We start from the raw sequence: 14,633 nt of genomic DNA, 5'->3' as shown, positions 1-14,633 counted from the left end.
TGCACATGATATTCTAATATCTAGCACTACAGTATTTGATCACTTAAAATGATAAAAGCATAAATATTTTTCTCTTTTCAAACTGTATTTTATGCAGAAGGGCTCCTTAGAGTATAAAATGCAATTTGAAAAACCAAAATGGAATTAGACAATCTCTAATGAAATAAATAAAGCTAGTTAACTTTTAATAAATAAAGCCAAAAAAATCTTCAATGGCCAAGAAAATAATTTTATCTTAATAATAATTATTGGCTAACAAAAGTAGTGTTCGCTTCATGTATTTTGAACTGACAATATAAACCTAAAGCTGAAGTCCAGAAAAATGACAGAAATTCAAGTCCTCTCTCCTGTCATTGAGCACAGTATGCAAATGGAGGGATTACCTAGTGGAGAGGTAACACACTCTCTGTTAGCTCAGTCATGCTATGGATTCTTCCTTAGCGGCTAGTCCATCTGAGACAAATTTGGCAGAAATATGTGCAGTATTTGTACTGTGCTGTTTAAATCACTGGAATCCCATGTCATATCTGCAAACTGAGATTTCAGACTATAATTGAGCATGAGTCTTCAGTGTGGAAATCTAAGCTACTCAGCAATTTTTAACTTTATTTAGGGAGAGCTAAACTTTTTATTTTTATATTAATCTACATACCTACAAATTGTCGTAAGAGTTACTTTATAAAACAATGTAAATGCAAATTTATCAATTAATTTCTATATCCTTGCTGTTAGGTATTTTTGCTACTGAAACCATACAAAAGGTATATATTACAGACCCCAAAGATGAATTCCTATCAGATTATTTTTCTTCCATCCATTTCAAACCCACTTGCCATGAATTTGTCATATTTAAAGCTTCTAAACAGTTTTCAAGCTATTCCACAAACCATTCAATACCCTCAACTGCAGCTTGCCCATATCAACCAATGCTAATTTAACTTTGTATGTACACCACATATTTCAAGGGTAACTCAATCCATTAAAATAATATATATTGGGTAGCAACTGTGTACAAACTACATACTTTCTAAAACTAAGGCCTAAAATCTATTATTTGAGTTTCTCCCAAAGACTGCTATATTCCTGCAAGTTTCAAGAATTCATAATTCTCATTGAATTAAAAATAAGGACTAAGTCCATTTTATTATTATTATACAAGAGATCTAACCCTGACAAGAAGTAATTCCATAGATTCTGAATTTCAATATTCAGAATAGATGTAATATTACATCTATTATTGTCTTCATGAAGGTTTTATCTCCAAATTAGTTATACAAAGCTTTTATTAGGCCAGTGTTGATAAATACATAAATTAATTATATTTGAGATACTTATTCAGTGAAAATATTTCTAAAGCATACTTGTTAGAAATTTTTCCATCCCAGTAAATTTCACTCATATGTATATATTTGTGTGTATAGGAAGACATTTTTTCCCTAAAAAAAAAAGATTTAAGAGACATTCTGGGTAATATTCTGTAGATACATTTTATGTGGTCTGATTCAGAGAAAGTATTTATTGTCAACCTTTTTTTTTTTTTTTTTTTGTAACGCACATTCCTTTTCTCAAGTGGTTCCTTTTACAGGTTTTCACCAATTATTGAAGTGATTAGCATGTATAGTTTTTTCCAATCTCCCACTAGATATTAATGATATAAAAATAAACATCTTAACCTTGTCAAGTTAAAATTTAAAACTAACAAAAGCCAAGAGCCAAGTTGCAGTTAAAATTCTCCTGATAGCTTGTTTTCCCAGGGCCAGTGACTATTAAAAGAAACTCAGAGAAAACACGAAATCTGTCAGACAGCTACTTAGTGACAGAATTAAATGAATATTGTTGGGTAAGTGTTTTAATAACGCAGCATTTTCGAAGCATTTCCTCAAGATTATTTCTAATTGGCCCTGTCATAAAGTAGTAGCAAACTGCTTTGAAACAGTAATCAGAGCGAAAGTAGTTGAGAAAGCCTGTGATAGGAAGTTGTTAATAATATGCTTCTAAATTTAACTGTGAAATACAGAGCTTGACCACTTTTGTAAAAGTGGAACTGAAAGTAAACGACCTCTGTAATGCAAATTGACCAGTAGCAAGAAAGCCACTACCTTTGGAGTCCCACTATTTCACCTGAGCTTGCAAGAGACCTTGTGCGCCCTTTGATTCATGGAATCAAAACTGTTTTGACATGTTGTCCAGTGCCCTTCAGTGTCACTGAAGCTTAGCCCGCGGACGGCGGTGCGTCCGTGTGCACCTGGAGGCCTGGACCCCAGTCCCAGAGCTCGTGCCCACGCAACAGCAGGACCACCGCGACCTCCCAGGACCAGTGACCGTCACCCGCAAGAAGGATCGGGGCGGCTCCTCCAGTTTCAGCCCTCTTCCCAAGACCTTTTTCCAAGACCCTCTTTCTTAGCCTCATCCGAGGGCCGCAGAGCCAGACCTGCGCCGGGCGAGGTGGATTTAGCCCAGTTAGAGTTAAGATGGTATCATTAGCTGCGCACAGCGTGACTTCCCGCTAATCCTCTCTGCAACTTACAACAAGTTTAAATGTCCATGCATGATGTTATTAACTGGCTTTAGTAAGTGCTTAAGACCCAGATCTCTTTTTAAAGTAATCTCTGAACAAGTTCTACTGTATCCACCCAACAAGGAGATTAATATTTCCAGCAAATCTGATGATGGGGTGAGATGCGCCCTGAGCCCCTGATGGGCAATGGGAGTAGAAGTGGGACTTGCCTCAGGGAAGGGCCCAGAGCGGCAAGCGCTTACCAACGCCGGCCACCGAGAAAAACGTCCCCGCCCCCGCCCCACCCCGAGTTTCCACGCAGGGAGACCCTTTTAGTTAGCAGCTTTTCACTAAGTTAAAAATCGCGTGGGGGGTAAGGGGAGGGGAGTTGGGGGTTACACAGTGTCTTTATCAATGATATTGATCACGTCCAGGGAAGAAGCCTGGGCAAAACTAGAGAAACCGAGTGTCAGCAAAAGAAAGCCTCTTAACCACAAGTTGCGTGCTGCCTAAGGGGACCTGTGGCAGGGGGTGGCCGCTGGGAGATGCCTGACCCTAACGGATGTCCAGGCGTGACTAAACCTCGACGCCACCCCTATTCACAAGCCCAATTCAGGGATTCCCAAGCAACCGCAGACCGGAGCTGGAGCAGAGGCAGTGACCAAGGTCGCTGGTTAGGGGCCGACAGGCGGGCAAAACAAAACAAAACCCAAAAACCCACAGAATAGCCTTCGCGGACGCAGCTCAGCTTGCCAGGCAAAGGACAGGCTCACTATCCGCCCCTGCCGAGCCCCGCGGCGCAGCGCTGGGGTCCCGCAGCCTCCAAGCCTCAGAGCGCGGGCGCGGGAACTTGAGGTAGCGCGAACTTGGGCCGCCTCCCAGCCCGCTACCCGGGCCGCAGCGCGCCCCCGGCCTTCCAGCCGCGCTCCAACGCGGGAGCGCGCGCGCCGGCGCACCAGCTCCGGCAGCTAGGGCAGCCCGTCTCCCGGGAAACACCAATCAGACGTCTGCTTTCCGGCGAAGACCGCTAGCCGCAGCAGCTGCGGGAAGACTCGGGCAGTTGGCGGTCACCGGGAGGCGTCGTCCTGCCCCGCGGCGGGCCAGCCGCCTTCGCCGCTGCCACTGCCTAGGCTAACCGCTTTTGCAGACAGTCACCGAGTCGCCTGTCTCCTCTGTGCACCACCCACGCCAAGTACCTTGCAAGGCGGATAAGCCTGGCTATTTTTAGATCTCCAGAATGCGCTGTGCCCGCGCTCTGCTAAAACCGAGTCAAACCACCAAGCACAGTGATGTGCTGCTCTTTGAACAAATATGGGTCCGAACTCCATATTTCCCCGAAAAAAGTCGATTATCTGCACTTTTTAAAAGCCCTACCCCCTGTGGTCTGACAGTTGGCTGAAAAGCAGAAAGCCACATGCTCCCACCTCAAACATGGTCATCACCTTTCTAAGGAAGTGCACTAACTCTCGCGGTCCTGATTGAGGGCAGACAGATATTCCTTAACATCAATCACAGCTATATACTTTCCATTTCTATTCACCACCTTAGAATTAATGCCACAAAGAAGTCGAACAGTTCCCAGAAAGGATGAAATGGGTTCTCTGAGCAAATGGGAATGGAGGGTTATGCTGATTTCTGTACTAGGTTGTTTAACTTGTGCTAAGAAAGCGATGAGCAGAAAAACAGGGTAACAAAGCCATCCATTAAAATACAGAAACACTGAAGAACTGCCTTACATGCCCCATTGCTGTAGGACCTGTTTAACTGTCTTGAAGTACTCATGTTAAAACAATCGACCTAGCATTATAGGTATCTTTTTACTCAATGGCTGATTCTAATTAGTTCTTAGTCTTAAAGGACACCGTGTCCTGTGTCACCCATTTCACCACTGCCACCTCCAGCACCCATCTAAATGCAACATATTATGGTATATTTTACTTACTGTAGCAAATTAGGGAGGAAAGGGTATCAATATTCTGAAACCACAGTGGCATTTCCAGATGTATAGATTCATAGAAAAAAGCTAGACACATAGTTACACACTCTCATTCATTTTCTAGCCACATTGGAAAATAAAGCCTTTGGCTTCATCTCTCCATTTTTAAAAAGTCGAAATTCCTAAAATGCTAAAATATCTTAAAATGTTTGTATATGTTCATCTATATCTCTTACTTATAATTTAAGTGGTTTCAACAGGCTACACAAAAATCAAACTAAAATTTTATATTTTTCCAAATAAAAAAAGTTATTTTGATTTTAAAAATAAACACAAAGAGCTTTTGTAGAGGAAAATTTACTGTTTAAGGTGACTTAAAGAAAAGTCACTTTGGAAAATATTCCATTTTGAATGTAAATAATGCATTTATCTCATTATTATACATAATAGTAACTTCATTAAGGGACTAATACTGGTGAATATACCCATTCACATTCAGCAAGGACCCTGAAGAAATCTTCCTGTATCTTTTTTAACCTTCATCCAATTTCCATTTTTGTTGTTCTTTTGTATTTTTGTGTGTGTGTGACTGTGTTTATCCTATATCCTTTATTATTCGATTACTGAGAGACTTTTCATTGTTAATTTTCTGGTAAATAAAGTAGGGTAAAGAAAATAAATGGGTTCTATCTTTATATCTACTTTTATAGGTATCATTTTATTGCCCTAAGTTATTTCATGAAAAGATTCCAGATGTCAAAACCTGCAGTTAACGTTCCTGTTTAGAAATACTCAAAATAATACCTTTGACATTGGCAACTCAGATGTATTATTCAGCAAAACAGCAATTACTCATTGTTTTGCACTTACATGTTAAGAACTATGAGACATTTGGTGACACAATAACAAAATTGCAAAGTCAATTACATTTAAAATAGACATCCTAATAAAACATACACAACCAACTCCATTTACTTTTTTTGACTGTTTTGTTTCCATTTTCCGACTGTTTACAGTCAAATAGATTTCGTGACTGTTAAATCGAAGGATAACTGCTTTACACACATTATCATGGGGGAAAAAGTTAGAAAGTAGGGGGAGGGGCGTAACATAAAAGGGAAGTGTATTCCTGAGGACACCAGATCTACCTAGGGAGGTGCCAGAACGTTCTTAAATATTTTTGGAAATGGTGTTCTTTTGCAATGTCAATCACAGTGGCAAACTTTGAAAGAGCAGTGTGCCATAATTTAAAACAAAATTTAAGCTAGATTCACATTAACAATTCTATGCAGAACTAAAGTAATAAAACCCAAGTAGCGTCCATTTATATTTAAGAATAGAGAACTTCAGGTAGAACTAGGTGTTTGTTTTATCGTATTTTAATTGCATAAGCAGGATTTTTGTAATTTGAACTTCCCAGTAATGAATTCTACCTCTTATCCCAGCCTGCAGCTTGAAGTTCTCATCAGAAAATTAAAATGTTTGTCTAGATAAAATAACTTCTAAATGAACTCTCTATTTCTTTTCGTTTCTTTTTGTATTTTCTGCAATGTAGCCCCTCGCAATGATATTAGTTCTAGTGTGGGAAAATATTATAATTGAGATCTGGTAAGTTATTTGCAGACTTTCCTTTACAGTTTTTCTTTACACTGTGCTGACATTTAGTACAGCCCTGGTGAGGAAAACAATACTACCATTCATAGCTCTAGACGTAGATTTCAATCGACTTAAGCGGGCACAATGAAACTTGGTCATTCACTGGTTACCCATATTGTGTTCTCAAATTTTCTCTCAGCAAAAGTATAATGACTCAGTATTGTATGGTTGCATAGACAAGGGCTCGGAACAAGAGACACTAGTTTTGTCTGACGGTGTGAGAAAGTCGTGAAGGGATCTTTTCTTCCAGATGGTGTTAAATTCAGCTGCCTTTTTAACATTGGCCTTGCACAGCAATCTGCTGCTCCCCTTTCACAAAGACTGCGCTTGGTTCCCACTAGTTAACATGCATACTCACGCAACCTGCAACTTCACTCCAACTGTTTTACAATGCAGTGGCATGCTAAATAAACTTGATCCGGTTTCTGCCAATGTTAAAACTAGCTTTCAAAGAACTACTTAACTGATATTTACACTTTTTTTTGACTTAAATGTACATGCCTTTGGAATATTTCAGATTTCAAAGAAATATCACCTTATTATAAGGTCAATGTAGAGATTATCTGCAACACCCTTCAATCCCATGCTTAGATACGGTACCTCTCTTTAACACACACAAATAAAACAAAATGTCAGAAGTTTGATGTGTAATAGAAAAAAGAAAAATTGGGACATGTTGCACCAAGAGCAGTGGAACAGCAAAAAATAAAATGAAAATAATAACATTGAAATGTATTTTTATTGATCGATAAGTTATGTAACATTAGTATGATACAAAGCAAGTTTGATATGACAATGGCAAACACAGAATTATAATATTGTTTATTTTCCTTAGATGTTATTTTAACATATTTACATAAAAGACCAAGATGTAGGCAAAAGCTTCAGTAATTTGACTCCATTGAGTGCTTTCAGTAAACAATAGGTTTCCCCAGCAAACATCTTATTGCCTTAATTGAACCTCCTTGAGAAAGAAAACCACACACTTTGTAATGTAAATGTTAATTGTAGTAGACAATGGTTCTAGGTAAATAGCACCCCTGGACATGAAGTAAACGAAAGGAATACAGGCACTTAACAATGAAAGGTTGTTTGCACAAACTGTGCTTCAAATGTAAATAAACAAGGGTCTTCTCAACCGTCACTATAGCAGTAAAACTTTGGCACGTGTACAGCAGCCAAATTGAGAATTTATGTATATAAAGTCTCAAAGACTTTCTAATTGAAAGTAACAGTGGTTTAACAGGCTGCTCCAGTCTGAAATCATATAAGGAATTGAAGCTACAAAGGAAATTGTACTACTTTAAAAAAAAAAAACTGTATATTTGGGATTGTCAGTAATCTAGGCCACATGCAAGATAATAGGATATTTTGGCTATTTTCTACTTGCAATGGTTATATTTCTGTGTAAATGCCTATACAATGTTTGCTAGGTGAATATAGAAAACTTAAGGACTTTTACAAAAAGGCGACAATGGGGACCTCCAAAGTACCAAAGTTTCTTCTAGGCATAGTGTTATTTTTAGATAAAATTAAAATGGCTATTTAGACCCATCTAGCTGAGTCTATTCTAAAACTACTTTTTATCATATTGTTATCATAATCAACTTCCTACAGGTTAATGACTTTAGAGTTTTACTTCCAGTGTATATCTACCAGCACAATTAGATCAAGTTTCTACATGTATCATGTTAAGAGGCCTCGTGAAATTATAATAACGACTGTTATATAGAGTATGTTTTTTAAAATACAGGCCACCCAAAACAAAAGCCAAAATGGGGTACCAAGGCCATAATCTCATGGACTGAGATTTTGACATGAGGGGCAGGTAGTCATGGGACTTTCTTGGAATTGCTTTCTACTAGCTTTCCTTGAATTCTGAAAAATCTCAAACGACGAAGAAAGCCAAACTTAATTATGGCCAGATTAAACAGTGGTTAAAAAATTAACAGAAACAGACAGTATGCAGCAGCTACAGACCAGTTGGTGTTGCCATTTGGGAAGCTGCAGATGGCTGTGGGTGGGAAATGCCTTTACTTTCTCAAGCGATGGAGATGAGTATGGTGTGTGCACTTGATGTTTTTTTCATACCCCCACCCCCCAACAGGGCTGTCTGTCATAGGCTGCCCGGCCCCGCTTTATCACTTGCCCCCGAGCGTGGGAATCGGAGCGTCCTGCCGTTCACATCTCCTGCATTCCGTTTAGCGGAATCAATTAGGCAAGACAGACCCTCAGATTCCCCACCCCCTTTCCATTTTTGTCAGGTCTATATACGTCCTAATTATTTCAGTTTGGGATGCCAGAGCTGTTTCCTGGATAGACCTGATCATCCTTAAACAAAAAGAGAGGAGGCGCACACGTGGGTTGTGGCGTAAATGTCACTTTCATTTCCAATGCTAGGCGCAGAGTAAGACAGAACATTTTTTTAACACTTTGACAAGAGGGGAGGCGATCTCGTCTCCATCATGTCTTTCTGCTTCAGTAGCTTCCTCAAGGAAACCCTCTTGGAACAGAGAAGCATCTGTCCTTGTATTTTGAATAGAAGAATAAAAATCAGCTCTTGCTTTTTTTTTTTTTTTTTTCATTTTGCCTGCTAGCTCTAAATCCTCAGTAGATATAAATTATTAACCTTCCAGTATAAACTTCTCTGAATGTCTAATTTCGTACAAATTGACATGCAGCCCAAATACATGTAAAGTAATTTTCAAGCACAATCTTCAAATTTTGAGGGGGAGGGGCCTCAGAAGGAAACTGCCCAGGTTCTACATATTATGGAATCATTTTTAAACTAGGTACCAGGCATCTCTGCAACAGCTTTCTGAGAAAAAAAAAAATCTCTCATATATAAACTTTTGCCTTAAAATAGAACAAATTGCACATGCATCTTTACTCATTAGCACTATACAATTCTCCTTTGCAGCTGCCACAACCCCTCTCAAGATATATCTGGCACCTTCATATTTTCGCATATGTGTGTCACTTAATTTCCTTTCATCCCACATTTAATCATAAGAAACAAAAACAAAAACAAAAAGTTAGATTCAATAAGTATTCCTGACCTTTCTGGTTTTTACTGTCTCTCGGTTGTAGTCTTTCATTCTCACACGCTCCCCGGCGATCTTGAAGGAGTTTTTACTTTCGGTTATCTAGCTTTATGAAGACCAATACACTCATACAGCTAGATAACCAAAGATAACAACTCGCTTCCCACACAGGCCTCAGTCTTCCTCTTGCCAGACTCCAGGTCCCGATCCTTTCTGGCAGTACTGAAGAGTAGTCGTCCAGGATACTTGCCACGCTTAAGATTCCTCTTTTATGTAAATATGACCTGGTTTCTGTTTGTGTGTGCGCGCTGCAAAACATCCAAATGAGATCTGTTGCCTTCAAGAGTTTATTCCGAACTTTTTTTTTCTTTCAGCAAGTAATCTCCGGCAGCGTTAGCCAACAATTCATCTATTAATATCAGAAAATAAAACCAGCTATTAAGGTGCAGCAAGCTGTTACGAGTGAGCAGCAGCATCCGTCCCTTCACAGGCCTCTATTTGCATTGTAAATTGCTTCTTTCTCAGGCAAGACTCTTTAGCCTCTCTCTATAGAGATGTATAAAGCCAACGGCAATTTCCAGCGCAGGTTAAGGAGGAAGAAAAAAAAACATCCCATTCTATAGAAGTGACAGCTGATTCAAGGATCTGCTCCTGATCCTTTTTGGTTAGGCACCATGAGCTTTTTACCAAGTGGTGGCAGCTTGATTGCACATATCTTGTGTGTGTGTGTTTTAGGGGGAAGATCCTCGATTTCACAGGGCTTCTAGGCTGGGAAGGAGAAGATGCCGTCTTGCTGGCCTGCTGCTGCCCCCGGTCTGAAAGAAGGAGAAAAGGGCCATCATTGGAGGGGCTTTCACTGCCAAATTGTGGACAAGCCCGGCAAGGTCAAAGGTTCGAGACCGCGGGAGACCAAGGTAATGATGATGTCATGAGAAATCTCAAGTACATGGTTATTGATATGCATCAGTGATCAGCCAACTGCCCCACGCCTGCTGCCTGAGCAGCGGCAGCGACAGCAGCAGTAGCGGCAGCATTGCAACAAGCCCTATTTTCTCAATCAACATCTCTTCCGCTAGCACTACCGACTGCTCCTGGAAAAGCAACCCGCGGCCTTTTACCTCCTCCGTGCTAGTGTAGATCGTTCTAATATCCAAAGACTGGAAGAAATCTCTCTCTAAGGACAGATAAAAGCATTTCAGATCTGGGGAACGTCTTTGCCTGCATTTCTCTTCTGGCAGATTGCATAGGCAGACAGATGGAAGGCACTTTGCTATTGCTTAAAGCAGGGCCTCGTTTTCTGGGGCTGGGAATCAGATCTGTATTACGCAGTGAGTCGATGTGTGATTACATTGACAATTTGCTCGGGTGGTGTATTTTTAATGGCTTCACAGCTCAGTTACGTTTTGTATATACATACCATGGCGATAGGGCAGCGTATTTTGTTCTGTAAGTTTAGACTGAATGCTCTAAGCAAGCAGACTTCATCCTGGTTTTTAAAAAATGACTGCATATGTAGGGTGTGTGCGTTAGAATGCAGCGCAGGTAAACATTGCAGCAATAGTTTCTAATTCTATACACAACTCTGCTGTAATAAAAATGCTGAGCCTTTGTCTATTGTTTTAAACATCAATTTTCATACAAAAGGAAAATATACTAGTCTTGCTTCTGAAACTATGAAAAAAGCATTGTTACCTCGTGAAGAATACATATAAAACACCTAGATGTTAAGAGCATAACCTTCCCCTTCCCCACCCCCACCTTTCTTCTATCTAGAGGGAATGTTGTTTTATTAATTAATTAGCCTCATTCCTTTTCTTAGAACTTTTCAAAGTGTGAATATGATCACTTCAAAGAGTCCTTTTCTTCTTCTCTCACCTTCGTAATGAGTAAACTATGTCTAACACATCTGTAATACGTGTAGTTGTAATTTTCAAATGTCCCTCAACAGAACATCTAAGGCAATCTACATAAGATTCATATTTACCAAAGGTGAACCTTATGAACTGCTTTTTAAAATTTTGACTTATGTTTGGTCATGTTGCTATTCTTTAAAATATATGCTATTAGAGAATTTAATATTTCTTAATATTCATTGCACACATGACTAGTTTATCACAATACTCTTATTTCTATAGATTGACTATTTTCCCCCAACAACTAAAACACTTTTGGAATTAACATACACTCTTTCCTTAATTTAGTGATAAGACATGAATTTGAACATGCTAACTGAATTACATACAGAGCACATATATGTAAACCCTATAGAAAAGACTGACAAGAAAATCAGAATAGTTAGAAAAAGCCTACAATCAAGAGTCTAAACTACAATATCACACCAATTAAAGATATGATTTAGTAATATAGATGCCAGCTTTTCCCTAGATTTTTTATTTATTTACTTTTTTGGTGAACATTCCAGTACTGATTAATTAGAAAAGACTAAGCTGTTGAAATTGTTCATCTATTTTTCTTATCAAATTATGGCACAAGAGGTACAATCAAAAATGGCTGCATTGGGTTATATATAAAATGCACAAGCAAACCAAAAACTAATTCAGATAAATACACCCCCATGGAGTTACTGTTCCTTCTTGAACTGTGTGGTCACAACATAAATTACTAAATAAAAATGTAACATATCACTGAGGCACATTCCACTTTAGACATTATGTAAAACGCAAATAAGCTTTGCTGTCTTGGAAGAGTAAGAGTATTGTGGCCTTGCTTTCCAAGACACAACAGCAGAATCATTAGTGATTTGGCATGTAACACATAAAGCAAGCATCTGGTCAGATGAGTTCCTTAAGTCGAAACCAAAGAAATCACAGAAATGTTTAGAATATCTTTTTGCTTTATATATACCTAAGTGGGGGTTGGTGGAAGCAAAGAGATGTCATGCATTTGTCTATGTATGTTTATCACCCCCATATCTGTGTGAATTTGCAAAGTAACATGGCTATATTTCCACAGTAAGCAACTAAATGCATTTTTAGAACCAAAGTACCCATCATAAAAGCCAAGACACTGAACATTTGAGATGCTTCTACAATTAGAAGTTATAGAAGATACTGTCTTAAAATAACATCTTCTAGGGCAATGCCACATAGTTATATCAAGTGACTCCAGGCCTGGTCCCCATGCCTGGTACATATAGCATAGACTCATCATGGGAGCCCCAATAAGTGAAAACAATCAACATTAGGATTATGGGCAGTCTGTTCATTAGCCAGATAGCCAATTAAACATTTTAATATCCACCATCTCTCAGGATATTTGGAAATGAAAACTACATAGTAAGGCTTAACACAGAGCATCTGATTTATTTTGAATATTGCCAAGGTATATATGATGGTTTATCACACATATTTCAAAGACTGTATTATTGTGCAGGATGAAACAACTGTGTAGCTCTAAAGATTCCTAGCAATGTCTGTCACACATTAAGAGCTACTATTAACACCTATATGTTATATCAGATATTTTTGCTTTCAAAAGGCTATTAAGATGAGCAGAATATCAGTTTTGAAATCTGCATACTGAAGGATATACTGAATTTAAACGGTTTGCCTGCTCATTCACGAATAAATTCCCATTAATGGCCAGTAGATTAGGACGTGATTGTCATGCTTGTTTTCTAATCTTTTTATAGGTCTCCAGATGGTTGCAACATGAATTGAAACATTCTGGTTTACTTGGGAATAAACAATCTCTGTTTAACTTAAAAGTGAAAAGTTATGTTTTCCACAGTACTTGGATCAGAATTATGCTATTTCATAAATTCAAACACTTTAGGTTTGTCACCAATATTTAGAACACCTCTGAATCCTATTCAGACTGCAAGTGCATAAAGAATTGGTCTATCACTGAAATCCCCTTTTAATATTTCGTTTGTATGATTCAAATGCATGTAAACCACAGTCCACTGGTACAGTGAAGACTACCATTTTCTACATAAAAGCCATTTAATTTACAGTGACTTGTATAGTTCAGGCAAGGTACTTGACTGGCTTACTTTCTAACAAAAGTATTCTATGATTTATTCTGTATCTCCAATTTCTTTTTTACAGGGAGCTATAGGTCATATTTGTATTGTGCTTGATACATAATATACAAAGGCTCCCTATAGGGGAGAAAGCTGCACATACAGAAACTGAGAGCGTGAATTAGGAGATATGCAACCCACTGCAGGCCTACCACCCAGTAAATAGAGTAAGATACTCTATTTTCTACATCACTTTGATTTTGTCAAATGTAAATTTTAAAATTACCTTTAGTTGGTTGAATTCTCTGTTCATGTTATGATTCTTTGCAGTCTCATCTGAAAAATAGTCAAGAAAACACATGATCACAGTTTATATATATATATGTATATATATAAAATCATATAGATATGGTTTCATTTAAAATATTGCTATTACCATGATTCCTTAAAATTCCAAGAATTCCATAAAACCCTAGTACAATGTATCCTGGGTCTCAGCACCTACAGGGTTAAATATGCTAATTTGCATTTAAATGGAGACATGCATGATAATGTGAATGCAAAATATGCAGAATATGGAGGGGTTTGGGAAATTAATTTTTCTTTCTTCTTTTATTTTTAGCTTGGAAGGAAGAGGGACTCTTAAAAAACATTAGGGACTTGAACCTTGTAACCTGCCATACAAAAGAGGAGAGTCTTTCCATGTAAGGATTTTAAGTATGGAACAAAGTCATTTTCTAAATGTTTAAGGAACTGAATTTCCAGGCCTTTCGAACAATGGGAATCCCTGGATAAATACCTACTCCATTAGAAAGATGCAAATAGTTTACTGTAAGGCCACAGCACAGTGAGAGGTGCATTCACATCTATGGCTCCTGATTGGCTCTTTCCTCCAGTAAATCAATGAATAATGTAAAACATGATTGCTGTAAAGTGGTGGATTTTTTAAAAATTCCCTTCCCCCATTCCCTCTCAATCCAAGATTCAGGAAGTCAATAATCCCCCAAATAGGTTTCTTTTCTTTTATGATTTTTTAATGCTTATTGTTATTTTAGACTAGAGGGGTGGGGCTATTGGTTTTGCAAAATGAGAGTATTGCCCTGGTTTAATTATGCTGACTGTGGGAGCTCGCTTCCTGAGACAGCGCCCTAATTACCCGTACCAAGGTGGAGAAAGGAGAGTGGTGGGTAGAGGTGGACACCAAGAAAGGGAGGAAACGGAATTCGACTCTGCGGTTCTGGGCCCAAGGCAGCCACAGCTCCAAAGGGGCCCCCGGCCATGGCCGTGACTTGACAGGGCCTCGGGTCTAACTTCTGATCAATTCCACTGCTGTCCTGACCCCTGAAGACAGTCCCCCATTCAAGCACCGCGGGTACATTTGCAAGATAAAACGCCGCAGACACTAATGCAAATACATTGCCGGAGTTCCCATCACCCAGGGTTCCTGCAGATAATTCCAGGCCACAGAAAGGAGTTCTTGCCTTCCTCAGCCGGGTCTAGACTCTAAGCAAACCG

General features: G+C 38.9%; 1 long non-coding RNA gene across 1 annotated transcript in view; it reads right to left on the bottom strand.

Moving 5' to 3' along the window:
• The window catches only part of LOC103791511 (uncharacterized), a 112,627-nt gene that overhangs the window by 91,753 nt on the left and 6,241 nt on the right, over positions 1-14,633 (bottom strand). The window contains exon 3 of the long non-coding RNA XR_004740112.2: positions 13,405-13,454. This is a non-coding gene — a long non-coding RNA (uncharacterized LOC103791511). The remainder of the gene's footprint in view (positions 1-13,404; positions 13,455-14,633) is intronic.

The sequence above is a fragment of the Callithrix jacchus genome, chromosome 2 (genome assembly GCF_049354715.1).
Source record: "Callithrix jacchus isolate 240 chromosome 2, calJac240_pri, whole genome shotgun sequence".
Lineage (NCBI taxonomy): Eukaryota > Metazoa > Chordata > Mammalia > Primates > Cebidae > Callithrix > Callithrix jacchus.
The sequence above is the reverse complement of the archived record's forward strand: the minus strand, read 5'-3'. Positions and strand labels throughout refer to the sequence as shown.